This window comes from Vulpes lagopus, chromosome 23 (genome assembly GCF_018345385.1).
Source record: "Vulpes lagopus strain Blue_001 chromosome 23, ASM1834538v1, whole genome shotgun sequence".
In the NCBI taxonomy this organism is placed as follows: Eukaryota; Metazoa; Chordata; class Mammalia; order Carnivora; family Canidae; genus Vulpes; species Vulpes lagopus.
In genome coordinates this window covers 20984340-21010956 of record NC_054846.1, presented here as the reverse complement: position 1 = coordinate 21010956, position 26617 = coordinate 20984340, and positions in this window count along the sequence as shown.

Genomic DNA, 26617 nt, shown 5'->3' with positions numbered 1-26617 from the left:
AAAATGTGACAGTAACTATGCCACTTTATGTGCATTATCTCATTAATAGCATTCTAAGTAGATACTATTGTTATTCCCATTTTATAAATAAGAAAACAGAATTTGAATCTGGGAGACTGCCTTATAGAGATAGAACTAGTATAGAAACCCAAAGTTATCTTGAATCAGTGGCAGATGTTCTTAATCATCATAAAGCTTCCAAGTATGTGAGCTTCCATTTATAAGAGAGAGTTTCAATATATGTATGTCCTTTCTATTTTAAAAACTTTTAGTTTAACAAAATATTCAGTTGTTATAAATTATTAGAGATTGTATAAATGCATTTATGTTGTGTCAACAAATGCCATTTCTATATTTAAAGTCAACTGGAAAATTACTATGGTGAATATGAAAGTTAATTTGCTTTTGCAAACTAGATTTTGAAGGGAGTAGAAATATAATAACCTTTCATTTCTTCTTCATGCTGGGGAATTATCTGTCCACCTAAAGAAATTTTGCAAATTAGTAGATTAATCTTTCAAATATCGAATAGTAACAATTTTAGTAGAAATATTGCTTCCTTTTTTATCACTAGTTACAGTTTTTGAATTGTAATCAGCAATCCATACTCTCCTTTATCACCCCTGAGGATCTCAACGTTTGTAGCTTTTTTGAAATTTTTAAAATAAAGCAACCTCAATAGAACCACTCTGGTTCTATAAACATTGACTTATGTCTTTGAGCCAAAATAGGGAGTCATCAGGATCTCATTTGTTTTCTTCCAAAATATTCCTCTGCTTGGCTAAATTTATGGTATAAATAGGGGTACCTGGGTGGCTCAGTTGGTTTAATGTCTGTCTTCAACTCAGGTTATGATCACAGGGGTTTGTAGGATCCAGCTCAGCAGGGAGTCTGCACCTCCCTCTCTCTATGCCCCCTCCCCACCTCATGCTCTCTCTTGCTCTGCTTTCACTCTCAAATAAATACATAACATTTTCAAAAAATAAACTTATGGTAAAAATAGATTTATAAAGGGCTACTACTGTCTAGCAGCATCAAAGTACAAAGAAAATTGATATACTGACTTAATAATACTAAACTCCTCGATTTTAACACATTTTTGCTATTGTAAATAGTAAAGCAATTAATACTAAACCACAAGATATGAGCATTCTCAAAGTTAATCTATATTAAATTACCTATATTAAATAACATTGGTATTTCTTCTATTGTGAAATAATTGTCTATCTTAATTCTCTGTATAATTATTTGAGTGTGGGTATGTTTCCCACTATATGGTTCATATAGTAATATTACATAATTGGCTTCTAACACTTCCCAACTTATTGATCATCATTTGATTTGTTTAAACTTTTAGATACACAAAGGTATTCAAATATGTTAATATTTGAGATTCAAATATTCAAATATTTTAGGTATTCAAGTATGTGAATTTTAATTTTTATATTTTAAATGCTTTTAATTCTTCTCCCATCCACTTAGAGATGAAACAGATATGTGTTTCTCTTTTCTTTTAGTTTCCATGGTTCTGTTTATTTATATTACCACTCTTATTGATCTGGAATTTATTGTAACATCTGGAGGCAGTAAGAATCTAAATTGTTTTTTTGTTTCCAAATAGATAACCAATCTTCTGCAGTATAATATTTTTTCATAATCCATTCATTTTCAAAGGATTTGACATGCCCTTTTTTAAAAGCAGGTATTAACTGCTTATATATTATGGGCTATATTTAGCTTTCTGCTGTTATTTATTATAAATAACTCCTAGCCAGTTCTACACAGATTTCGTTATTAGTGCTTAATGTATGTTTATATATCCAATAGGCATATTCACCAACCATATATCTAAATGTCCTGTCTTATATTATTCTTCCAAAAAAATCATTTTGACTTATCTTTAACACGTTAGTTCATCATCATAAACTTATTTTATGAACAAAACAAAATCTTTTCTATATATTCAGAGTTCTTGTCGTGAACATCAAATGTTTTGTTACATTGTGATACCATGGCACCCTCTGGATGTTTGCACTTAAATAAATACTGTGGTATGTTTCACCTAAAAAGTATTCCTTGACCAAGAACATTTGGGAAATATTGCCTAATTACTCCCCTCATGAAGATTCGCAATAAATACGAACATATAAAAGACAGAGAAAAAAATCTGTACAGTGAAGAAATCTATACAATATTGTTTAACTCAGTATTTTCCAGATTTTCATGTTATGTTATTTTGTGCTTAGTAATTACTAGCAAACCACCATGATGGTTTTCTTGCCCCGTGTGGTAAGAATGATACTTCCTTTGGCTACTCCCAGTGCTTTTTCATCATTTCTGCCTGAAATGCCCATTGGTCCCCCAGATCAGCAGAGCATTTCTGTACTGTAAATGTGCCTCTAGTTAGCAAAAGACAGAAGTGGTTAGGGATGGCAGGGATGCTGAATGTGTGCTCTGTCAGACCCATCAAAGAGATTTCCATTCCTTCAAGGTGCAGGAGCTAATGGAAGTGACTTCAGTCAAGGAAACAGAGAAGCTGGAGCGGGTTGCCTGAGCCTTCAGAGGAGAGGCAGTCTCCCAGCTTGCCTGCAGCCCAGGGAAAGTGGGTCATTTCACCACTGAGGAATGGCTCTGGGTGGCACTTCAGAGACACTGTGGTGAGGGAACAGACCCCTTATTCATCAGGGGGCAGATAGTGTTTTTCCTCTCCTGTGATAGATTCACGCTGGCCCAGCAGCCTTTATGGTTAGGCGTGACTTCCTGAGGGATTTTCTCTGGATTCACAGAAGGTTCCCTGAATCCCAGGGAAAGCCTGACTCACCCTCAGTCCTGTCAGGGTGGGGCTGGCATGACTTGGATGTGACTGCTACTTGGCTGAACTTACATGATGGTAATTTCAGCCCGAAATCAGCTGCCTCTAGGAGAAATGGAAGCACATGAGGCGGAAAGGCCCCACGAAGGTGCTGACAGGGGTGGAAAGCCTCCTCTCACAGACTCCTCCCTGGTGCCCTAGGGTGACACGTTAGGGAACTTGGAAAATATTTTTTTCTCTACAACTTCCTTTTTTCCTACAGCAGCTTCTCCCACGAGTTCACGTCCCGATATACTAACTGATGCCTAGCCTAATATCTGGTACCCTGCTTTGGACAAGTGGACCCGAGCCAGGAGCTGACCGCCCAGCTTTGAATCTTCAGTCCTCAGCTCCCATACAAATATGCTGAAGACTCCTTCCAATACCATGTCTTGTGTTCTTTATCAACTTTAAATTACAAGCATGATCTTGTTCCATTTAATGACATCCCTGGAAGAGGTACTTATGTTTTTACACACTGTCACACCGGTGCCGACACAAACACATGTATGAGTTCTGTAAACACGCAGGGTGATGGAGCTGTCCTGTCAATAAGCATCTCCAAGGAAGTGAAGGGAGTGTTTACCATTACTTAAAGCACACAGTAGCCAGCCACCAGATTGAGACCAGAATAAGTTGACTCTGAGATTGGTTAGGGAAGGACCTTCCTAGTCAGAGAGGAGGAGAAAAGACACAAGGAAGGGACACTTTACCAAGATATTGGAATCCCAGGTCTGACTCTTACTAGCTGAGTGGCTTCAGGTGATCCACTTAATCAAATCTTTAGCGTCCTGTGAAACCAGGGGTGGCAAAGGTGGTTGCTTCATGGGAATGTTGTTGACAATTAAAAGAGATAACATGCATATATAAAATGCAATTTGCACCCCAGAAATGTGCAGAATTGTGGTGACAACAACAGCCTTTGAGGGGTGAGTGGAGCCTTGGAAATTCGGTGCCCATGAGTGGCTATCTGAAGAAAGGGTCCATAAGTTTCATCGAGAGTCCTCCAACGATTAATGGCTCCCGGAATAAGGGAAAACAGTTGGAAAACATTAAGAGTAGCACCAAAGTAAACATAGTTGTTCCAGATAAATTGATCTTTCCAAAGTTACAAGGATAACAATTTCAAGTTATTATATTTGACTAAAACATATGTGTTGCTTTTCTTCACTTACTGGAATATTACCCTCCTTTCTTCAAAACTCAGGTCATGTGCCCCCCTTGCTTCACACCTGACCGGACCACTCAGGTGACACTTGCGTATTTCCCTTCTTACAGCTTGGCCCTGTTCCTCTGGTTTGTTTCCAGCCGCTGGCAAGCAGGGCTCCAATTTTACACCTTCCTTCAATGCCCAGAATAACCCTTTGCACGTGGTGACTAAGAAATAAATGCATAGCACTGATAATGACATGTTTTGGAGTGTGCTTAATGAACTGCTGAGGAGATCCACATCATAGCCTACCCTATCCATACAGCAAAGAAACCAACATGTCATAACTGCCCCATGAATAAAGGGTGAGGGAAGAAAAGAAAACGGGTCACTATGAGAAGTAGTACACCAATAAATGGATCAGGCAGGTGAGAACACTAGGAAGTAATTTTTTAAAACGATGCAGGATATAACCGACCCTCTAGGCAGGTATTTCACACAGTTTAGAGTTTTCAAACATTTATGACTTGTGCATCAAAAATTCATGGCGGCAATCTATTTTCATCAAGAGACTGAAGTTGAGGTTTAAAGGATAAGCCATCTTTACATTCTGCTGGAGAACAAAGTCCCAATCATTGTTTCCTCTTATGCTCCTGACATGAAACGCATCGCCCATTGTTGACTTGTACATTTATAGAAGTCTCCCAGCACTACCTAGGATAAACAGAATAGGAAAGGAAAGATTCTTAAAATCAAAAGAAAAGCAGCCAAAATGGCAAGTAAATTATCTTTTGTGGTGATAGGGTTGGGAGAGAAAGGGGATATGTTTGTGCAAAGCAACCACAAAGTGCCATCGGAGCTATTGATGGATAAGCTGTTTCTGAAACCTCTGCTTTTTAAAGAACCGTATCAGCAGCACCAAGCAGCTCATTTGCTGCAGATTGGTCTTTAAACTGTTTTGCATAAAATGCTGATAAGTACAACTTAATTTGAGAGAGAAACTATATACATTTTTCATTTAAACACAGAGCAAATGGGAAACCACAGGACATATACAACTGTGGGAGCAGGAGATGAATATGCTTAGGAGAAGGCAAACAAAGATGCTGGATGGGTAAAACAAAATCCTAGGCAGAGCACAAAGTCAGAGAAAAAAAATGACCATTGTGAGTGGAGGTGAATTCCTGCTAAAAACTCAGGCCGTTGCTCTTTTTTCTCCCACAAAGGAGCATTTCTGCTTAAATATTCTAAGAATTTCTAAACCGAAATTATACAGTATCAACTAACAGCTTTCTCTCTGGCCAGTGTATTTTTATGAAGCCCCAGACTAGAATTGGAAAAATTAATTAACTGATATAGATCATTGTGTCTTTAATAAAGCAAGCAGTGATGTCATATTCTGAACACGGTTAGATACAGAAAACCAGCATCAACTCTTGGGATGAATAAGGGTCATATAGCCCTAAAGCATCATTTGTAATATCAGGGAATACTGCAGAGCCACATTTCTTAAATTATGTCGCACAAAACATTAGTAATTTCGAATGTTAGCAGGTGATAATACCAAATTAATGGTTCTATAGTCAAATCCCTCACTCTCTTGCTAATAAAGAAGCACATATATACAGATACACAAAAGAAACATGATCAATGCAGAAATGTTTACAATATGTGTTGATTAATTTTTCAGGCTATGTCCTAAGATTGATCATAGTTCTCCATCCTACTTCTACTTCTATATCCAGAGGTGTCCAAGGGAACACGTGTTTATAAAAACTACACAAATATATACAATATATGTAATATATAAATAATATACTTGGTAAATAATTTAGAGAACTTCTGTACTACATCCCTTATTTTAAGAATCACAATATACATTAAAGACTTCCAAATGTCCAATAGCAGAAAAACCCTGTTTAACCCAAGACTGCTAAGATTTAGCTAATCAAGAGTCTTTTCTTTTCTTTTTTTATATGTAATATTTATCAATAACTCATGGAACACAGAACTTCCTTTGCAGTATACTGGTTTAGGAAAACATTTATTAACATAAATGAAAAAAATGTAAAAGAAAAATGTCACTGTATACACGATGATCCTGTTTTTGTAGGTAATTACATACTTGTTTTTCTATTTTTCCATAACATATATTTTTGTTAGAAAAAATATGCTATTGATAACATTTTTTAGATGCTTCATATTATTTTATTTGGCATGGGGGAAAAGTATATAGAGTATGACCCATTTTCTAAAGTTTCCAAGCTTTCAAATCTCTATAACTGGAGCCAAACACCTTCAGTGAGTGACGGCCTAGTCTTGCTATGCTGGGTGTTGAATGTTGAATATTGAATGTCATGGGAAGTGCCCCAGGCTCCTATTTCTACTCCTAATTGGTGCACCTGAAAAATAACCATTGAACTGAGCTTTGAATCGCCTGCATAATTAGAATAGTATATAACAAGGAGGCCAAATGTAAAGACGAAATATTCCCATGCTTTTTCCCCAAACACTAACTTAGGCACCTGACCAAATACTATTCAATTTCATCTGAATGTCTCTTTCCTGCTTGACTGAACAAAAGGCCCGGGTTTCTCCCCAACTTGGGCAGATGGGCAAAGGGGAGTTGAGCAGCGAGCACTCACCCCACCAGAAGCAGCTGGACAAGAGGGAGAGAAGAGGCATGCCTGGGTGGCTCCGTGGTTGAGCTCTTTGGCTCAGGGTGTGATCCTGGGGTCCTGGGATCAAGTCCCAAATTAGGTTCCCCACATGGAGCCTGCTTCTCCCTCTGCCGGTGTCTCTGCTTCTGTCTTTCATGAACAAATAAAATCTTTTTTAAAGAGAAGGAGAAAGAGAAAGAGAGAGAGAGAGAGGAGAGGTGCATGGCTCTCCATTCCCCATAAGCCTCCTGTTTTAAGGAAAATAGAACTTACATAAAGTGTGCTATAGCAAAGAAGTCTACTGTAAATGAAAATGTGCTATGTGTAAATTTTGCTGTAGCAGAGAAGGAGCTGTGGGGAGTGACAAAGAGGCTGGGGGATACAGCTTCTGCCTTGAAGGTGCTTATAATCAAATGCTTAGTGCAAGAGAAAGGTAGGTAGTGGGATTCATACAATTCAGCTCTACTGGGACGCAGCTCTAAATTATGCACAGTCAGGGAAGTGGGAAGGATTAGAGAGCTGGACAACATGTAGTGTACAGCATTGATTGATCTGGCAAGACGGGGTAAATAAACCAACCAAGAAGTATGTGTGTGTGTGCCTGTGTTACTCACGAGGCTTGCCACAAGACGTGTATGAGCAGGCCCATGCCCTGGGGAGCAGGCTTTTTTTCTGGTTGGTTAGATGGCATCCCTAGAGGAAACATACATACGTACATACATACACTTTGTAATTTGCTTCTAAATAAAGGGATAGAGCCTGGCATTGAGCCTGGAAAATAGGTACTTACTACTTGTTTATTGAATTTAATCAGACCTGTAAGCAGTCAGAGGGCTAGACAGGAGACCACTGCAGTAACACAGGAAATGAGGATTCCTAAGAACCAGAGTTTCTGGTGAGGCTGCTTGAAGAGAGAGAAGACTTGAATGAGGTTAACTTACAAGTCTATTTCTAGGTTTGTCCTACAGCTATCATGACACTATCACTTCAGAAAAATTGCTAGGATTTGAGGATAGACTCAGTGTGAAGGACTGAAAAAAGCTTATACATGGTTCATTACACACAATTCATTTATTCTGAAAATCTGCTAGGGCATTCGGCCACTGTAAGAGATACGTCATGGTGACTCCATCCCTTTTGTAGTATAGTTGACACACAATGTTACATTTGTTTCAGGTGTGTAACGGTATGATTCAACTTCTATGTTATGCCATGCTCCCCACGAATGTAGCTGCCATCTGTCACCCTCTGTATCATCTGTGCAATGCTGTTACACTATCATTGACGATACCTTTTATTCCCAGGAATTACTCCTTCCATAATTCTACCTATTTTTGTAATAAAAAGACATGTAAAGTGTTTCACTACTTGCTATGTTTTAAACCATTAATTCTAATGCAATACAACTGTGTGTGTGTGTCTGTGTGTGTGTGCAAGCACACATCTGGCAACTTGGGAATTCCTGTCCATTATCTGTAATCCAGCAAAACCAAAAAGCATTCATATTGACTTAAAAAAACAATAATCTGAACAGACAAGAAGGTCCTCACTGCACTGACATCATCTTAACAGGGAGAGGGAAAGGAGGACATGGCTGAAACTTCTGCTGGAGTTTCAAGTGATCTGCATCTGACATGGGAAGTGAACCTTCTCAAAATGAATCCCCCTCTTCTGGTGCTCACAGAGCATACTGCTCTTGAGCCCAACCCCAGGACAGCCCTGTTTGCACTGTCAAGTCTTGTATGCATTTGCCTATTGCTTAAATATGAATGTTCTATTCTTGGCTGTTGATGGCAAAGGCCATGTTGCATGCACATCAGACATGAGCAGAAGAAATCCTTGCTTAATATGTGACTCACATGTCTCCCTTCATCACAGACAGAGCCACAGATATTTCCAAACCACAAAACAAAACTCATTTATATCTCTGCCTATAGAAGCTATAAATACTTCAATTCTGTGCATTTGTACAATATTAGGCATAGCTGGGAGTGTTTGTTCTTTCATACATCTGTCCTCCCTGCTTGTCTGGGGAAGCAGCCCCCAAAGAGTATGATGCTATGCATTTCAGTTACTGCCAGCACAATGCCAAAGTATATGGACATGTCTTTTTGTTGCTTTATTGCTTAGAGTGGAGTTCTGAAGTGTATTCTGAACAAGGCTTTGTGTGAGTTGAGTTACCAACTAATAATCCAGTACTAAAATCTCAAAGAAAAATGTGTAGGTTGGAGGGATGGGGGGAAAAAAGTTGCTTCTCTTTTATAGTATATTTGTCTTAATTAGATTAAGAAACTGCCCATCTTCTCTTTCAACCTGGAAATCTTGAAAAAAAGAACAATACAGGACCTTCTAGCTCCAGGATGATTTCAATCCAGGATAGCTTCACCATTCATTTATTTTCCTAAAGGCATTTTGTCCCTGAAATAATTATTCCAGATAAGAAAATTCCCTATCACAACTATGTGAAATCAGACCCAGAGAACACATTCGGGCAGTGTTTCTTGCCGAAAGAGTGGTACTCAGTATCGGGACTTGTTTTTCTCCCAAAGACAGATACCACCAATGTTAGACTGCATTCGCAATGGAAATCATCATTTGGGCACTGAATCCAGCCACAGAGGATTTGGCAAAAAGGCTGTAACCTCTTCTCTCTCCTAACCAGTGAGAATCCCACCACAGTTTTCCATCCGTTGGTGACCTCCATCCTGGATTACCTCAATGCCCTTTGCTTAGGGCTATGGTTAAAGACCTCCCAGAAGCTCCAGCTGTTGGTACAGAATGCATCAGTTGTCTAGTTGTTAACGGTCATAGGCTGACATGACTGAAGTGTCTCTGCCTCCCCAGGGCCCATCTGGCTTAGGTTGGTGGTCTCATGCCCTTTCATCAGCCTGAGTCACTGAGCTTTTTAAGAAATGTATTGGGACTGTTGATATTTTGCAACTTTTGAATCTCCATGTAAATTCACCACTTCTAGGCAAGGAAGTGGATTGGATACAAGTACAAGGTAGGAAACACCCTTGAGAATGGATACCTGTAAATGGAAGTTTTGGTGAGTTCCCTCAGCTTCCACAATAAAGAAGGTAGCAGTAAGATGGCATGACTCTTCGTGACGGGTGCCATGAGGTACACACACTTGCCGGCTGGACGCCACAGACAAGTTGGTCTGCCTATTCAGCTCCTACCATCACAGAAACTAATTATGATTTTGAAGAAAATGAATATGAAATAGCAATTTTCAGTAGAGAATACCTACAACCTGATTCTTCTGCCTCCAGTCTTTAATGAAATCCAAGATTATTGGCTAGTATTCTGGATCTGTTGACTAAGGAAATATGATGAAAAAATAACAAGGCAAAATGTCATTGTCCTTAAATGCTTCACTTCCAAAAGTTTCCTTCTGTGTAACACTTACCTGGAAATCAGAAACAGGAATCCGCGTACCAATTATACGGAAGGCTCTGATGTACCCAGTGGTTATCTGAGCTCATATTAGTGCAGTATTTTTGGTTTGGACTAGGCAAGCATTATTTAAAACTGGGCAATAGAAAACAACTTAAAAATATTTAGAATAACTGAAATAACATTGTAGATATAAAATACGAAGTTATACTAAATAGGTTAGGCATGTGATATAGTGGTAACTTCTGTTCACTCAGAAGAATCAATTAGGGACACCTGTGGCTCAGGGGTTGAGTGTCTGCCTTTAGCTCAGGGCGTGATCCCAGAGTCCTGAAATCAAGTCCCACATCGGGCTCCCTGCATGGAGCCTGCTTCTCCCTCTGCCTGTGCCTCTGCCTCTCTCTCTCTGTCTCTCATAAATAAATAAATAAATAAATAAATAAATAAATAAATAAATAAATAAATAAAATCTTTAAAACATAAAAATAAAAATGAAGAATCAGTTATGATTGCTGACAGCAAAACTTGAGTTGGGCTCAAGGAAGATAATCCATGCACCAAACGGGATGTCCCATGAAAGTGGGACAATCAGCATCCATTTCAGTGACAAAATATTCTAATGAGTAGGCGGAATGACCTGCACAGGTATAAGCATGAAATCATCCACTATCCAAAGAAGAAAGATGGCGGATAATCAAGCATTTTAAGTAAATGCTCATAAGTTGAGAAAGTTAGCTGACAGGAAAAATAGAATTTGCTTCATTTGTAGAACCAATTCCCAGAAATAATGCCATTTTATACTACTCAGTGTATTAAAGTCACTGTAGGCATTATTACCATCCATATTTCAGATATTCCCAGGCAAGTGACTGTTAAAAAAGGTCAGCATATTCAATGAAAATAATTATCTGAGAAAATGCATGTCAGAATATAGGGATAGAGATACTGTACACATGTCACAGGACCTTGAAATACACATCTCCCTAGAAAGAGGCTGGAGCTTCAGTCTTGACTCCTCGTTGTACCCCCTTCACAACACCAGTTACCTTCATACTGATCCCCACACTAGCTGAGGTAGTTACCAGTGACAGGGCCACAGGTCTGTCTGTGCATTTAGTGCAAGTGTAATGACTCTGCCAATGGCTTCAGCATTCTGCCCATGCACAGCGGCACATTGCCTTACATCATATTGGAATCAATTTCCCTTCATATTTACTTCTAGCCCTTAAAGACCCTTTGGATCCAGTACCCTAAGAACGAACATACCTTTGGTTCTTCTAGTCCCAAAAGTCACCATCCTTCAGAGTCAAGGAAGTTATTTCTGACATTCCACAATGTCTGATGCTTCTAAAGGCCAGTGCAGTGACCAAAATACTGTGTTGAAGTATTTTACTAGCCTGTGGCAAAACAAAGGAAACAGAGGGCAAGGTAGTGATTTGTTTTTTTCTTTTTTCCCTAAACTTAAGGTAGACTCTATAAGGCTATCTAGGGGCGTCAGGTGGCTCAGTCAGTTAAGAGTCTGACTCTTGTTTACTGCTCAGATAGTGACCTCAGGGCCCTGGGATTGAGCCCCATGTCCGGCTCCATGCTTAGTAGGGAGTCTGTCTCCGTCTCCCGCTGCCCCTCCCCGTGCATGCTCTCTCTCTCTTATATAAATAATTTTTTAAAAAGGCTATCTGTAGGCTAACTTTATGTATTTCTAAGAACCTTCCCACTTTTTGGTGTTCTTTCTTCTAAAAAAATGATGGCAATGAACCTCTGGCAAGTTTTCCCTTATATCCTTACTTTGTGAAATACAAAGATGAAAATCATGTTATTCCCTTCCCTTCCTCCCTTCTTTCCTCTCTCCTTTCCTTCTTCATCTTTCTTTCACTCTCACATTAGTTTGCTTATTCATTCTTTGCTATTTTACTGTTTTGTGAAATTCAAACATGCAGAAAACAGTGTCATGGACCCCCACTGGTCACCAAGACAGACTGTCATGTCCTCCTTGTACTGATCATGCAGCTCTTTTTAAACCTCCTGAAATCTATCCCTGCACATTCTTAGTATGCAGCTCTGTATTTTCCTTGAAGGACCTGTGGTAGATCCAGAAAGAAGTGGGGAGGGGCTAGAAAGGAAGAAAAGAAACATGAAAAGACAAGACCAGAGATACTCTGTTATCGTGGTTTCCCATGTTTTCCATGTGTCCCCTCAATCAGGCTCATCTTTGCTGCTATTTACAGCTGACTGAGAGAAACATCTCCTTCATTTGCTCCAAGTTTGGGTTGAACATGTACCACTTGAGTAAATTCAATGGATCCAGAGAGGCTGTGGGTCCCTTTCTTTCATTCTAGGGAACTCCAGAGCGACTGGATCACTCCTGTGACACCTTCCCACTGACAGAACAAATCACATTGTCGAAGCACAAGCACTTGAGGGCATGTAAAGACCTGGGGCTCCTAGAGATAACCTGCCCTCCTCAAAATGCAAAAGCAGTGAATGAATAAGAAGGAGACCAAGGTCCCATCCCAGCCCTGCTCTCTCTGACCCTGTGATTTTGAGGGTGTCAGCTTGCAATTTAGGATCAGTTCTCATTTTCTACCTATAATAATTGAAGGTTCCAACCTGCCAGAAAGAGATGTCAGAATATGATGAACCATGCCTGGACCTGAAGGATGGGAGTACTCCCGAATCTGATTTAACCAGTCCCCCTCAGACGGGGCTCCTGAGGTGAAGTGCCACAAAACAATATTATTAATTTGAAATACAAGGGGCTAGCGACTAATATTCCAATTATTCATTAAAATTTCAGCTACAGACTAAAAAGAGAAATTCTGTCCATAGCAAGTAATATTTACTTCAAGACATCTGACACATTTCTATTTCCACTAATATCAGAAACAAGGTAAGGAGGTCCACTACTGCCCCACCATTTAGGATTATCTTGAAGTTTTAGCCAATACATTGAGATATTAAACTTAAATAAGATACCTCACAAATGAAAAGGGGAGTGCAAATTAATCTTAATTTCTCATGATTGTGATTCTGCCTTTTTAAATAGCCAATATAAGGAACTGGCAAGCAATTAAAACTAATAAAAGAATTACAGCAAGAGGGGTGTGAATGTTAAAAAATATATATGTACAAAGTAATTATTTTAAAAATTATTAAGTTGTTAAAGAGATTATTTAGAAGATTAATAGCATGAGAACGGAAGTGGGTAGACATTGGTGGCTGGTGATTATTAGAGATGCAGACAGATACCTGCCCGGTGAAGGAGACAAAAGAGCAAAGACAAAGAGCAGATGGTGTGGTTGGAAGGGTGGGGTGAAGGATGGGGTCTAGTTAAAGTGGAAGTCAAAGAAGGATATAGAGGGAATAATCTGGTTACTCAGAGTCTTCAAATCTAGGCAGAAAAATTTAAACCTGATACAGAAAGACATAGAACACAAGACCTAACAGAGAAAAAAATACCAGTGGTGTAAGGGTTGATTCAAAGCCCATTGTTCTTCTACCTTTCCTCAATTTTCTGCTATTTTATAGTGAAGAATAGGTATTTCTCACAAATCTCCTCAGACTGTGTTTACTGCTTAAAATTGCATTCTTCCATAAATATTTGTTGGGGAGCAACCCCACACTTAGCATATAGCAGTAAAGTAGAAACATTCTACGTCTTATTAAAAGGGAAAAAAGTACCATGTCTCTAGATAAATGTTGTGAAAATAGAAATTTTTCTTAAATAAAACTTTTGGTGGTCTAATATATTTAGTCAAAATTTTGGTGAGATTTGTGTTGATTAATAAGTGGATAAAAACAACTAGATCAGTTGAAAATGAAAATCAATGGAGAGGTGCATTCAGTCAGTTCTCATTGTTAAAATCCTTATAGGAAGTGTAATAATTAATAATATAAAGATTCTACAGTCAAATAAATGGTACAAGAAAGAAAAGTCAAAGACAGATCCTGTTATGTGTAATAATGTTATATTATAAAGGCCACATTATAAATGAAATAAAAAAGGAAAGGCAAAGTTCGAATACAATCTATTAATCAAAAATTGATAATAAAATTAGAGCTTTATCACAAACCATTCACTAAAATTCTTTTCAAGTGTGTTAAAGAGTTAACTGCATATATAAAACTATAAAAAAAGGAAATATAGGTTAGTTTTATGTGCCCTCTGGATGGAGGTTTTTCACGGCATAAAAATCAATGAAAGAATTCAGAGAGTATGTACAGATTCAAATACATAATAAATCACTGCTTGTCAAAACTTACACATTAACTTTTTAAAAGAAGAAATCTAAGCAAATGGCCTAAGTATTGATACTAATAATTAAGAAAATAGAAAACAAACAGAAGTAATATTTGCAGCATTTATGTTCTAATTGTGAAGCAGGCACTTACTTGATAAATCTAAAAGATGTGATCTGACACTGCTATCATCTGAATGCTTGTGTCCCCCCACAAATTCATACAATGAAATTCTAACCCTCAAGGATGATGGAATTAAGAGGTGGGGCCTTTGGGAGGTACTTAAGTGATAAGGGTGGAGCGCTAGTAAAGGGGATTAGTACCTTCATTAAAGAGGCTGCAGAGAGATCCTGGCTTCCTCCTCCATGGAAGGACCCAGCAAGAAGGCCCTCACCAGAGACCAGGATCACACTAGTGTCTAGATCTTGAACTTCCCAGCCTCCAGAACTGTGAGAACTAAATTTCTGCTGTTCATAAGCTACCCAGTCTGATATTTTGTTATAGTGGCCATAATGGACTCAGACAGACACACAGCCACAATAGCACCCTAGGAGAGAAGTGTTGGATTTTTTTTCATCTTTTTAATTAAAAAAAAAAAAAAAGACTCTTCAAAAAAAATCCAGTGAAATAACACTAAAACTTCTATGTTTTAATGATGAGTTGTGTTCAGTAGACATTAATTCAATTTGGTACGCTTCTATCCCAACTGTCTGATACAATTTTCAATTCCTTCGTTGATTTTATTTTAAAGTGCTACTTTGCATCACCCTTGTCTCCTAATTTTAAGCTAAATTGGCCTCCTCAACAGCCCTATCTCAGGAACCCCAGAGCTGCTTCTTACATCAAATCTTTTCTTCTGTAATTAGAAATGCTAACTCTCTTATTGAAAAATGTTTCCTATACACGCTTTCTCACCTAATAAGGTAAAAGATTACTTTTGCCTAAGTCTCTCCTGGAAGTACAAAGAAATCCACAAGGAGGTTAGGCTGACCATCTCCATGGCAGCACTGTGGATTCCTCAGCTGCTTTTTCCAGTTTAAGGATCTGTCTTGACATGCTCATCACTCTCCGTTTCCTGCTTCAACCTCCTTCGCTGCATTTCCTGAATTCTAAGAAACACATTACTTTTTACATTTTTGTACTTCTAAAACTGGAATTTTTAAAAAATATTTTAAGTAACCTATATACCTAACATGGGGCTCGAACTCACAACCGCAAGATCAAGAGTCGCACACTCTACCCACTGAGCCAGCCAGGCACCCCTCTAAGACTGGGGTTCTAATTGAATTTGCCAAAATTTCCTAATTACCTTTCACTCATTACCTTAATCGCAATGCAGAAGTCCTTTCGAATAAAGACAATAGATTATATTCAATATAAAACTTGTAAAATACAAAGCATCATTTAAGAATGACTGTTTTCTCATAAACGGATCTCTCCCCTACAAAAGAAATCTTTAAATTGAGATTTTTAAAGATGTTAATTTCTTTTCTTTATTTAGATTTTAAATAATCCCTTCAAATTTTTGGAAGGACTTAATATTACAAAATATCGTCCCTCGCATTCTAATAAAAGCAATTCTGGATGATCTATAGAAACATTTAACTACTCAGAAGTTGGAAGAAACATTGTTTTGCAAAGAGACACCTGCTTTATTGAAAACAACTGGGCTGCTACTAGCTGCATGTACTTATGGGGCAAAAATGACCGTGCTGGTTTTGATTGTCTGGTTCCCATGCTGCACCTGTCACAAAAAGCTCTGCATATCACCCAGTTGTGTGTTGGTGGATGTTTAACAACTGGTTCTCTGGGGGAAAAAATGGGGGGAAGGGAGAGGCTACCTTGATGTGTGGCATTTGCCAATTTCCTTGGTTTCCCATCACAGCTAATTTCCATCTAACAACATGGCGTCGCTGAACACCATGGGAAGACATGCACGCACACAGGCTCCTGCTTGACTGTGGTGCATACCTGAATTGAATTTCTTTTTTTTAATTTATTCATGAGAGACACACACACAGAGAGAGGCAGAGACATAGAGAGAGAAGCAGGCTCCATGCAGGGAGCCCGATGTGGGACTCAATCCCAGGACCCCCGGATCACGCCCTGAGCCAAAGGCAGAGGCTCAACCACTGAGTCACCCAGGCGTCCCCTAAATTGAATTCTTGAAAAAGAGAGTTGATAAGCTATGCGTGTCTAAAGAGACCCTCAGGCTGGTATCCAAACTTCTTGAAAGAGAAGAATTCTGGTAGGGGATCAAGGATAGAAATTTGAGTGCAGAGGGGTAAGGGCCTGAGTCAGATGTTACACATCCTGTTGGGGAAAAAAAATTGTTTACACATTTGACTGGGGGGAAAATCGTGTAACTGTAGCTTACTAGCTTACTTATTGTACGTATTTGGGGTGGGGAGGCTACATAAACATCCTTTCTATTTCATCTGTGAAATCTTTGGTAAGCTCTACATTGCTCCCTAGTGCTTTGGGATGAATTTTGTGTGGCAGTAGGGTGGTAGGGTGGGTGAGTATGAATTTAAAAATGTGGCGGCCTGCTTCAGGATTGGTGCAGAAATAAAATTCAAGTTGACTCGGGGGTAACAAACTTGCATGTCAAAAGTAATTTCAGAGAACAAAAAGTAGAAGTCAAGTGGACAGAAGGTTTCTAAGAAAGAAGAAACAGAGGGGTTTTTTGTTTGTTTGTTTTGGTTTTTTATTGCTAGGGAGTTTCAACTCACATGGCTGGCCATAGTTAATGGTAGAGAAAAGGCAGAGGAAGGGTAATGTAAAATACATGAATTGCATTAAGTTTCGGGACTACGTGGCTAAGCCAACAATGTTATGACATCATTATCCAAGATCTCTATGTTCTCTTGATGCAAAACATGGATCCAATTTTGGTACAGTCTGATATAGCCTTCTAATCACATTAGGCCCTCAATTTTAAGTATTTAAGACTCTCTCCTGGCTAGAACTTCATTAATTATTTTCATTTTCTGAATCTTTTTCTCAGATTGTTACCTGAGAAAGTTTCATGGTAAAGTCATATGGACCCTGTGAATCAAGATGCATGCAAATACGATTTATTTATCACCATTTTGAATCAACTGGGAACAGAGTAGAGGGATTGACGGGATTTGTACCTAAGCATCTCTTTTGTTCAAGGATAGATCTGGAAATAGAACCAAGTCTTCAGACTTCTGCTTCTATGCTCTATGTTTTAGATAGCATTTATCTGGCTAGGCTGCCAGCTCTCAGACGCACAGAGGCCCCAGAAAGAGAGAGAAGGGGTGCGGTTATACTCTAGTTTGAGAGACATTGGTCCTGTACATTGGTCCTCTCCTGAATAGAAGAGAGAAATGGGGAGGAGGACTGGACGAGGCTGTTGTCTGTGTGGTCCAAAGGCCTTTACTGCTGGAAGTGGGCCCTTCCGGCCACAGTTCTACCAGGAATCTTCTTTTCCCCTTATAGTAAAAACCCTGTTTATAAATATACATGCACCCACACACAAACATATACATCCCTCAAATGTCCAGAGCAGTTCTGTATCCACAGAGATAAATACAGAATAAAGAAGCATGACAGAGACAGATGGATATAGAAGTATTTTTAATTTTTTAAGAAAACATTTGCCCGCTTTGGGGAGAAACAGTTGTTCCTAAGGTTCTAAAGGAAAGGAAACCTGTACTTAGGCTAAACTTCCTCAGGATTAATTATTACTGTATTTGAAATCCAAATGACTTGACCCATCATTAGTGGATAAGTGTAGGCCAGGGAATAAATATCCACACTGTCCACAATAAGACAGGTATCCACACCAAGTTCAAAGGCCCCCGGACTTTACCACACACACATTTAGGCCATCTTTAGAGTTGTAATGATGACGAAAGGTTGGATGTATTCTGAAAGCCCAAGGAGGCAGCCAACACCACCTCAGGCTAATTAGCAGAAACCACAGGTATAACCAGCTGCTAGGCCATTCACGTAACCAATCCTTGAGCCAGATGCCACTTTTGGAAAAACATACCTCAGTACTCCTCATTGAAATTCCGTCTCTGGACTTATAAAGAGTGTACTGTGTGAGCAACACAGGCATGGCTTGGGGCAACTGGGGCCATTCTGTGAGATATAGTGAGAGGCTCTGCTCTGCTTTCCAAATGGCTACTCATTGTAAACAGCTTGTTCAGTGTGCCTGGGAACACAGCACAGCCCCAGCCGGCGGGGACTTTACGCACGCCTATGATTCCAGTCTTGCTGTAGTCTGACTTGTGGAGGAGAGGGATCAGATGGGTATGAAATCTCATATGAAGTAAATGAATGAAGAAGTGTTTTATCAATAAAATTTCATTTACACCTCACAGGCGTATCACTTAAATGACAAAAGCACAGGAACACCTCACATCTTCTTTAAAACATATGTCTTTTTTTCTGTTAATAAACAGAGTACAGACCTCAAACACTTGTGTACTTAATAAGTGTTATTTGAAGATGGTGGCATGTGTTGAATCGAATTCATGCACCAGGCTTACAAAGGGTTCTCTTTGCTCCATCCTATTTAATGTGACTTCAAATCAACTACTATTCCTTCTCTGAGTTTAATACAATTTGGTACCATATTCCATCCATGTTGGCCTTCAATGTTTTTAATATCTACGAGGCCATAATTCAATTTTAATACGCTGTCTCTTACTTTGAACATTTTCTATAGAAATATCTACTCTGAAGAGCAACATTTGGCAAGAAAACTAAACAGATGAGGTCACAAAAGAGTATTTTGTTATAAATACTCTTTTGCACAAAATACTCTTTTGCAACTCGGGACAAACACACACACACACACACACACACACACACACACAAATAACCATGTAGGCCCATATAAGTTAGCATAATGCTTTTTCAGAGTTGGGGAGGGGAGAATTATAAAAAACCAAAAGGCAAACAAACACAAAAAAGGGCAGAGGGAGGGAGGGAGAGAGGCAGAGGCAAAGGGAGAAGCAGGCTCCATGCAAGGAGCCCAATGTGGGACTCAATTCTGGATCCCGGGGTCACACCCTGAGCCAAAGGCAGACACTCAACCACGGAGCCACCCAGGCATCCCAATAAGGTAACTTTATGATTCGTAAAAAGGTTGGCAGAGGATAAGAGCATGTCCCACATACTTTTAGTTTGCTGAGATACACTACCTACTCTCATCATCCATTCTTACTTTTCTGTCTATCCGTTTTTCACATTCTCTACATGATTGCCCAGAATCTTCCTTCTCTATACCATGGTTTCTTATTTTTCCAGTCAAACCGTTTAAAGTCCCTAATAAAGCCATACCCAGAGGCATGTTGGCAATGAACTAACATGTCCTGATGTGTTGGTGGGAAAATATTTGAGGGGGTTACTCAAGTAAATCTGAGTTCATCAAGGAGCCCCCACTCTTCCCAATCTCTGTTGCCCACTCTGACCCCTCCCTTGAACTGGCCACATCCCTTTGATGTTGCAAGAAACAGGGAGCTATACAGTTGTAAATTCTCGACAGCAGAGTAGGAACGTTCCCAATATGATTAATATTCTTACAAATACTTGGTTTGTTTCTTCAAGTACTTGGTGACTTTTTATGGTGAGTGTATTATCTTCAGTAAAGGTTGTTGTTTTTCTTGTCAGGCATGAGTCCTGTGCACCAAGGGTTGTGAAAACATTCTTAAGGAGTGGTTTTGTCTTTGCATCTGCTGGAACCCCACTGGTCCTAGACCAGTTTTTACATAAATATTTAGCAGTATGCCTTAGGTCTTATAGTTTCTGGCATTGCATTCCTTATTTATTTCTGGCATCTGGGGGTTTCTCTCTCTCTTGTGCTAGGTTTTGTAGGACTTCTGTTGTTATTCTGTTTCATATTATCAAATAAATGGAATAAGAAGGGGTGTTCATGTCAGCTTCATCTGCCATATTACCAGAAATTCTGGTCTGATTTACAGTATTTCTGGTCCTTGTAAGAGTAATTCCTCATTGTGAAGTGCTTTAAGGTTATAATTTGGTTTCTAATAAAATCTGACCACAGGAAGAAAATGGACTAGGAGTGCTGTGATTCCTATGACTATTCCTGTCATTGCCAATTCATTAAATAGCCTCTTGGGTTTGAAACAAGTGTCATGAATCTTCTCTAAAGAGAAGGATCAGTTCTCAGAGTATACATAAAATCAACTTTCAAAGCTTGTCAGTCTCAGAGCTAGATGCTGAACATTGATACAACTTCCTAATGTCATAAATGCTACCTTCTGTAGCTTCTTGGGTCACAGCCTGACTATAGATAATTTTCTCTAGTAATAACAGCTCAACATGGCTGTTGGCTGCACACAAATGTGTAGTTTTTTTTTTCTTTTTATTTCATACAGTTTTATTTTAAAGAATTATGATATCCAGTATTTTTCCATGAGAGACATAGATCGACTTGGTATTCAGAAGGTCATGGAACAGACATTTGATCTGCTAATTGGCAAGTAAGTAACTTACAATGGATATCTACTTCCAAAGGGAAAAGTCCCAAAGGGAATAGGGCAGACTCCCAATGAGCAGCACACTTTAGTCCATCATTTGAGGACAGCAGCTCTTCTTTTAAAATAAAAGCAAAATATGTACATTTCCAAAAATTCAAATACTTTGGAAAGGGAGAATATGAAACATAGGACCTATTCCTCCTCTGGGGTTGGGAGGGGGTTTCCTTGAAGTCATAGCCTGGGTCCTCTGTGTCTCATGAATTTCTCTTTAGCTCCATTTTTAATGCTTATCTTTTGAGATGAGAAGCATTCATTCAATTGTCCCCTTCCTAAACTCACTGTGGCTGCGTCTGAAAGTTTTATATTGAGCAAATCTTGGTAGTATAGAAAGATGGCAGATAAATGCCAACCCAAGGCTAGTTTTAAGAGCATGTTCTCAGTGCTAAGTTTTTATTTCCAAGTGATTAATGGTATACTACAAGGTAGCAATTACATTTCTTAAGCTGTAAGAAATCTTAGTTATCTAGCATATATGTGTTGTATGCTAGATTCCACTCCTGGGACACGTGGGCTAAACTGAAGTTAGAATTGGGAGATAAGACTGCAGATACCAAATCAATTAAGTTCAGTTGCTGTTACGTGGAGAGCGTAAGAACAACTGTAACCTAGGTCAGTCTAACTTAAGTTGGACTCTCCCAGAGCCCAATCTCATAGGGAAGTGAAAAATTGTTAATGTGAAAGGCTCTCATGCCTAGGTTAAGTCAGAAATATAAATCAGAGTTAGTCTGAGGCACACAGAACAAACGGCAAAATAATGAAGGGGTGTGTAGGAAGCACAGATGCCAGTGCCAGTGATGTCCACGGCAATTTTGCCTTCGAAGGCATTGGAGATGAGGATCTGTGATCTCCAGTGCTCAGATGTCTGCCCTGTACCCTGGAGGAATGTTCAGAAACTTGCCCTGTGCCTGTATCCCCCAAGCCAGGGGCGGGAGGGGTCTTTTCTTTCCTTCCTTCCCCTTTCTTCTCTTGGCCAGGGGCTTCCTAACCAACCTTCCCTTCCACCCTCTGGGCTGGCTGCACAAAGGATTCTTCTCTCTTTCCAGAGCTAGCCCTCAATGCCAAATTAGCATTTAGTATTTTGCACAAACTCCAAGGGACCATGGCTACCTGCCTTGGGGAGAAACCACAGCTTCCCCTGGGGCTGCTTCTGGCTTCTTGGGGCCATGGGCCAAGGGGATGGGCAGAGGTCTATGTATGGTCTGGCCCAGCTCCCCATCATTAAACTCAGCCTGATTGCTGCCTTTTTTTTTTTTTTTTTTTTTTATAAAGTCACTACTTTAGAGGTTAAGGCTGTCTTCCCATGCCCCACATTTTGTCTTTTTTTTTTCTTTTTTAATTTTTTATTTATTTATGATAGTCACAGAGAGAGAGAGAGGCAGAGACACAGGCAGAGGGAGAAGCAGGCTCCATGCACCGGGAGCCCGACGTGGGATACGATCCCGGGCTCCAGGATCGCGCCCTGAGCCAAAGGCAGGCGCTAAACCGCTGCACCACCCAGGGATCCCTTTTTTTTTTTTTTTTTTTTCAGAATACGAAAGATAGTTTATTGAATCTATACGTCTCCATTAAAATTTTTAAACATAAAAGCTCTGTAACAAACATCACAACTTAGTGTTATCTGTCATATAAATAAAATACACACTAAGATGTACATTATCCACAGCAGGGAACACGGCATGAGCGTGGGAGCAGCAGGGCGGGGAGCACAGGGGCTCTGGCACATGCCCAGGCTCACAATGTTTTAGTTGACATTGCACATCATCTACCTGAGTTTTTAAAAATTAATTTTCAATCATGTGAATATTTAGCAAATTATGTTTGCACTTAATTGTCTTATTTAAAGGATATGCCATTAATTATGTCCACTGTTTAAATTTAGAATTATTAGATGACTTCTGAAATTATTTCTGCCTTTTAAGAAACATAGATAATTTATAATTCTAAGTGATCTACTAAAAAGGACTATGGAGATTATATAGAACACATTTCTTAGAGTCTTCATAGCCCAAAAAAGTATTTAATTTAATGTAATTGAGAAAATAGAATAGAGTGTATGAAATAATTCCAAATGTTTTACTTTATTACATTTTATGTTTTCCCTTCTTTTATTTTTTAAAGATATTAAAGCATAATTCCTCCTCATTACCCATTACCCAATAATAAAAGACATTTTCTTCAAGGTCCAGAAATAAATTAAATTTATTTCTGACAATCCCTGAGGGCTGAAACTGAAAAATGTTTTAATTGTTTTAAACAATTGAGAAAAAAAAAAGTAATGGAAGCCATGTTAACTGCTTAGGAATAAAGTTATCAATGTTCAAAGCCAAATAAACTCTCTCCATTAATTATTCCTAAATATGCTCTGGCCATAATTGAATGCTTAATACATTTTCATGGAAAGGGAAAATTGAACCAACTCATACACACATTCTATTATGCTACATGGCTCAGCACTGTCCACTGTGATGATCTACTTCCTGCTATTCCATTCCTCAATTCACATTCAACATTGAAAGACACTGCACTACATGCTGAGGGCAGCAAAAAGATAACCAAGATAACATTGGTCTTTAAGACCAGTCTAGTTGAAAGTCAGATGTCTATCTATATACTGTCTAACAAAACCTCCTTTAAATATAGAAACAAAGGTTAAAAAGAAAAGAATAGGGAAAGACGATCAGAAGGCTAAGACTACAAAGACTATTCAAAAGAAAGTTTATTTGCTTTATTAATATCAGATAAATTATTCCTACAAGAGACTACTACCATGAAAAAGGTATATTCAGATCAATTTATTAAGAAGACATAATCCTAAATATGTATGTGCCTAATAACAGGACTTTAAAATGCATGAAGAGGGGCTCCCAGGTGGCTTAGTTGGTTAAGTGTCTACCTTCAGCTCAGGTCATGATTTCAGGGTCCTGGGATTGAGCCCCAGGATCTAGACCTGAGTTGGGCTCACTGCTCAGCAGGGAGTCTGCTTCTCCCTCCCGCCCCTCCCCTCAATCACTTTCTCTCTCACTCTCTAATAAATAAATAAAATCTTTTAAAAAAAAGGCATGAAGAAAAATATGTGGTAGAACTCAAAAACTAAATAAATACACAATTACATTTGGGCTTTTTAATACTTTTTTCTTAGTAGTTGATAAAACAAGTAGACAAAAATATGAATAAGGATATAAAAGATTTTAACAACACTATTAAGCAATTTGATCTAATAATTATAAAACACTCCAAAGTCCATATAGAACACATTTTTTCTAATGCAAATGGCTTATTCATGAAGATAGACCATATTTTGTGCAATGAAACAAATCATTAAAAAATTTTTAAATAAAATTATACAAAGTATGTTCTCTGATGTAATGGGATTAAATTAGCAATCAATAATTTTTAAAATCTGAGAAGAATAAATGAAATAGGTTGAAAGAGATTAAGAGGTACAAATCCAGTTATAGAATAAATAAGTCACAGGGATGAAAAGTACAGCATAGGTATAGTCAACAATATCATAATAACTTTGTATGATGACAGATGATAACTATAGCTATTGCAGTGAGCATTTCATAATGTACATAACTCTCAGATCACTAGTTGTACACCTGCAACTAATATAAGATGTCAACTGTACTTCAACTAAGTTTTTTTAAATCTGAAAATTCCCCAAATATTCAGAAGTTAGACTTCAAAATAGCTTTTGATTGAAGAAGAAACAACAAAAGAAATCAGATTACATTTTGAACTGGATGTAAATAAAAGCAGACTGTATCAAAATATGTGGAAGGCAAAAGATACAGCCATTACACTGGAGGGAAATGTATAATTTTAACGTCTATATCAGAAGATTTGAAAGGCCTAAAATCATAAGTTTCCATCTCAAGAAACTAGAAAAAAAAGAGCCATCTTGAAACAAAGTAAATAGATAGAAATAATAGAGATAAGATGAAATAGAAAAGGGACAAAAAATAGAAAAAAATCAATAGAATAAACAAAACAGACTCTGAAAAATTCAATAAAATCAATAAACTTTCAGCCAGACTGATCAGGAAAAGCACAGACAAGATATAATTTATCAATATCAAGAATGAGAGGTGTAACATCTCTACAGATCCTACAGAAGTTTAAAAAGAATATTATATATGTTTTATTGATAATAATTTTAACAATGTAAATGAATGATAAATTTTTTTTGAAAATTGCACACTATCAAGCTCACTCAAGAAAAAATAGACTACCAGTGTATGTATTAAAGAAATTGAATTTGTTTTAAAAATTGGATGCCTTCCTCCTGGATTGGTAAGTAGACACAGAAACAGGATTTTCATTCTTACCACTTCTATTTAACATCATACAGTAAAAGAGAAAGAAAAGGCATATAAATTAGGAAGAAGAAAAACTATCATTAATTGCCAATGACATGACTGTATGTGTAGAAAATCTTATGAAATTTAGAAAAGATACTTCTAGAATTTATAGAAGAGTTTGGCATGACAGTAGGATAAAAAAAAGTCAACACATAAAAATCTTAAAAGGTTAAACATGCATCTGCCATCTGTTCCAACAATCTCCCCTTAGATATATCCCAAGAGGAAAAAACATTTCCATATGTATTGCTATACAACTGATATGTGAATGTTCATAGCAATGCACAGTTGAAAACTGAAAATTTAAAAATTACAAAAGCATTAATTAGTTATTCATTTAACAAAATATATGAAGACCTATACACTAAAACATTGCTGAGAGAATTTTTTAAAGACCTAAATAGATAAAAAGATATATCAGAAGCCTGAATATTAATATAATTTATCCATATTTACCCACAGACTTTATATAATTCCAATCAAAATCCTATCAAAAAATTGAATCTGAAATTTATATAAAAATGCAAATGTTTGGAAGACCCAAAACAAATTTGAAAACGTAGGAAAAATTTGGAGCACTCACATTACCCGATTTCGAGATTTTCTATAAATCTACCTCAATCAAGATGATGTGGTATTGGAATAAGAATAGACATAAAGGTAAAAAAAAAAAAAAACAGACCTATGTATATATGGCATATATTTAACAATACTATCAAGGTAATTCAGTGAAGAGAAGAAAATCTTTTCAACAAATAGTTCTGGAACACTTGAATATTTGTATGCCAAAACAAATGAACCTCAACTATCACCTCATGTTGCATACAAAAATTAACTTGACATGATCATAAACCAGACATAATGGCTAAAACTAGGAAAATTCTAGGACAAAACTTAGAAGAAAATCTTTATGACTTTGGGATTGGTAAAATTTTTCTTAAATTAGATATCAAAGAAAAACACAAAATATTTAAAAAATTATAAATTGAACTTTATACAAATTTAAAACTTCTGCTTTTTTAAAGGGTACTGTTAAGAAAATTACAAAACAAGACACAATCTGAGGGAAAATATTTATAAAACTCCTATCAGACATAAGACTTGTATCTAAATATATAAAGAACTCATACAATTCAATAACAAGACAAATAATCCAAAAAAGGGGGCAGCAAAATATTTGAAGACAACTCAGAAAAAGAAACATAAAAATTATGATGAAAATATGCTCAATATTGTCATCAGGAAAACGATTTTTTTTTAAAAAAATGAGATTTCAAATATACCCCCTAGAATGGTTAAATTTTAAAAGAATCACAATGCAAGAGTTGTGAGGATGAGGAGAAACTACATTTCTCATGCTAATGGGAATGCAAAATGGTACATTCATTTTGGAAATTGGTTTGGAAGATGAATCTATC